This window comes from Pomacea canaliculata, linkage group LG9 (assembly GCF_003073045.1).
Source record: "Pomacea canaliculata isolate SZHN2017 linkage group LG9, ASM307304v1, whole genome shotgun sequence".
In the NCBI taxonomy this organism is placed as follows: Eukaryota; Metazoa; Mollusca; class Gastropoda; order Architaenioglossa; family Ampullariidae; genus Pomacea; species Pomacea canaliculata.
Genome location: NC_037598.1, coordinates 25,845,246 through 25,849,297, shown reverse-complemented (window position 1 = coordinate 25,849,297; position 4,052 = coordinate 25,845,246).

Below are 4,052 nucleotides of genomic sequence, written 5' to 3'. Positions count from 1 at the left end.
TGTTCTGGGTTCAACTCTCGTCTCGGGCAGGCCTGACGAGAGGGGGGGACAGGGGGGTCTGGTGTACCCGGGCCCGCGGCTGTCAAGGGGGCCCGGCCTTGGTCAGTGGATTTTTTTTTTCTTCTTCTCCTTTTCTTTTACTGGGAAAATAATTTACAATTACAAGTACAAGGGGCCCGGAGAGGTCGTCTGTCCCGGGGCCCGGGCTGGCTCTCGGCGGCCCTGGTCTCGGGCACGCTGTTCTTTCTCTGTATGTGGCATCTGTTTACAGGGCTGGCTGTCCCATAATATAGCTTCTGGCCCTCCCCACCCCCTCGTCTTAACCTCGCGCAGTGGCTGGAGATGTCTCTCTTGGTGATTTCACACTGTGAGGGAACGAAGGACAAGGAAAGCCTCGGTATTCTGACTTGTCAAACCGGATTTCAGAGATAAGGGCGTGTATCGCGAGCCGAGATTTGAACACAGCACAGAGCCTTACCAGACTGCAAGGGAGGTCATCCACCATCATACCACTGTACATCAACGGTCCTTGCCAGTCTCTACACACGGCTACCCAGGGTAGGACGGTGACCAACAGCCCAAAGCCAGCGCCACAAGGACAGTCCAACCCTCGTCAATGTCGCAGATCCCCTGGGAGGCCCGATGACTGCAGCCACAGGAGGTCAACTGCTGCCGTCTGTCCTCTAGGTCAAAGTTCAGACACTCGACTGATGTTCAGCCAGCCGCCAGCCGCCAGCCAAGCATCAGCGACACGCACACGTTATGGACAAGCGGACTTACAGGTAAGAACAGGTGTGAAACAGATCGCGCTGAGCTGCACTCATCAGCACCCAGCGACGACTGACTGGTTTCATGAAGCAGAACTGCAATAGAAGAGCAGAGAGTGTGAAACAACTCGGACACTCCGGGTGTACAGAGGCTGGTGTTGGGAACCATTCCGGGTGTACAGAGGCTGGTGTTGGGAACCATTCCGGGTGTACAGAGGCTGGTGTTAGGAACCATTCCGGGTGTACAGAGGCTGGTGTTGGGAACCATTCCGGGTGTGCAGAGGCTGGTGCCATTCCGGGTGTACATAGACTGGTGCTAAAGTGCCACTAAACCCATTCTCTAAAGTCAGCGTATCTACAGAGAATGACAAACATTACTTTACTCAATGATTGTTGACCTGTTAAGAACAATATCCGATCGAAAGTTCGATATTCCGGTAACAGTTAAACAAAACCCTCGCTACTACTACTGGAAGTGGAGATGACGGGTCATGGGCCAGAGGTCAGGAGTCAATCGCGAGCTGCTTACCTGACACAGACAGAAGACAATCTTTGTCAAAACAATATTGAGAACTGTCTACAGACGATCGTCAACATCACACGCTGGGAGGGACTGGGTAACAATTCTTGAATACTATTGACAATCTTAGATAATCAGTCGGCCTTGCGACAGACTTGGAAGTTGATGTTTTTAGTGTTGGTCTGACCGCCATTTCCTGGGTGACACTAGACACAACAACTGTCTACTCATTGTCCACGCATGTCGACACTCTGAGAGAACTCTCTTAGTCAGACAGTGGGCGCCATCATGGCCAGTAATTCACCTCCTACATGCAATTTAATGAGTTAGTGTTAGTGTGAGTGTTAGTGTGAGTGTTAGTGTCAGTGTTAGTGTCAGTGTCAGTGTTAGTGGCTAGGGGTAATGAGTGTTCTCCACGGAGATGTGCAGGATACATTTCTAAATACTTGTATGAATTAGAATTAAAACATCATAACCAACGGATAATTGTCTTTTATTTTGTTATTATTTTTTTGCTTTTGGTATTTAGTCTTTCATCAGGCGCCAGTGAGCTCAGGTGATGCTGGGCCTGATGCTGACGACTGTTGTTGCTCAGAATGTGCAGAGACGTGGACAGAGTTGCTGAGTACAAGTGAAATGTTATTAATACACACAAAATACAGAGTTAGTCACAACTGTGTAAACATTTCAATGGTAGAAACCATTTCTTCACTAAAGTGAGTCGAAGTTTGTCAGGAATGCAGTTCAGGTGTGTATGTGAGTGTGTTGTTAAAGTAAAAAGCCTTTAAGTAGAAACAAACGGCCAAGGGGAGTTCACTCTAGATAATTAAAACGCAGACGACACTGGCTGCCATGACAGTTGAAGGAAGCTGTGGATACAGAAGTTCAGAAGTCAGCAATTAAACAGTAATTCCTTGCCTACCTCAGGTAACATTCATTATTTATTTTACTCCGATGTTTTAGTTTTTCTGTTGTCGAGGGTTTAATGTGTGGAGAAATCTGCTCTCGGTCACAAACAGTTGACTGTGAACTGGTGCGTGAGATGGAGGCAGTCACGTGTAGCCTGGAAGAGAAGGAAGGTGTGTATAGAGAATTGGTACACAGGAGTTTCTCAGGAATTATTTAGGGGGAGGAATAGTTCCCAGGACGAGGAACATAGCATTGTAGGAACGGAAAGTGAAGACGACATCTTGGTAGTAGTCTTCTCTTGCTTTGCGAGCAGCAGGTGAGACTGCCGATGTCCGAAGGTTTATATCTCGTAAATTAAGCTTCATTATGTACTCGTGTTTGGGGAATCAGTGTTTTAAAATAAACTAAACCCGATTCCAGAGAGAAATATTTCACTCTCATTGACCTTTTAAGGGTGTAGTAGGGAGAACATTATTTTTAGACAGGCCAAAGTTCAGTGAAAGTTGCTATTTCCCCAAATCTGGGTGAACAAAAAAAGTTGGAGAACACAGACATCACGATTGGATGTGTTAATGCTGTGAAGGCCTCAGAGAGGCTGGGACTAATTACTAAGTATCTGTAAGTGTGAACAGTCGTGGGGTCACGATTATGACCTGTTCTATACGATATGCCTCTACAGCCGTGTAGGTGTAGAGCAAGAAGGGTAGACACCCCAACACCCAGACTCGGAAGACAGTGTATTGCATGAGAACAAGTGTGTTGGTCCTACTGGAACTTGACTGTTCACACGACAGACCTCAGAGGCTCGTCCTCCATGACGAATTCAACTAACAAGCTTGAAGCAGGAGAAGGTCAAGGTCCTGGGGTCAAGGAGGTTGACCAGGTCATCGGCGTTTGGCTGCTGGTCGCACGTTTGTCTGTGGCGGCTGATGTAAGTGGCTCAAGTGGCAAGTGAAGCTCTCTGACCACGGTCATGTGACTACTTTAGCAATCAAGAAAAGGTTTGTGGAGTAAATGTAGTCGATGTTATCGCGGCGATGATCGAGACGAGCATCTCGTGTTGCACAACTGTTGGGCCGAGGGCTTGGGTGGAACAGCGGCATGGCACGTGAAGTCTCCCCCGACAGCTAATCTCTCGTGATTTCAATGACCTCTCGCCCTCAGCGCCACATGAACCCACATGAAACAACACACGTGACGACTGCTGTTGAGAAACTCCATCTTGTACCCGGGGTACCCTGACCATCGATTCCCGTGTCCGGTGCTGTCACAGAGCCCACACCCCGTACACAGCCTCTGTAGGCTTGTAAGCCAAAGGTCAGGGTTCTAAACCCGTCTCCTCCCTGCTGTAAACCGCATCTACAAGTTTGGATGAGCGGCTCCTTGTAGAGATGACATCATGGCAGTGAGAATGTCTGTAATGTGAAGTTCTGGCCTCGTGTATTAATTAGTCTCGTTAACACCATGCTTCAGGGACTAATGGGTGCAACATTTTTCTTTCTGACGATTGAGTAAAGCTTGATGATAATGAACAAGTTGAAACATTGCAGCTGATGGAGTTCCTATCTAAAGAATCGATTTCTAAAGTAATGTTAATTAGTCAATTAAAATATTACATTAGTAGAAAGCCTGTAGAAATGTGACCACACACACAGACACACAGACACACACACAGACACACACACACAGACACACACACACACACACAGACACACAGACACACACACAGACACACAGACACACACACACACACAGACACACACACAGACACACACACACACAATAGTAGTCTAGCATCAAAGACAATGTCTCCAGGTAAGACAGACTGCCATCAAACAGTCACACGAGACGAGACG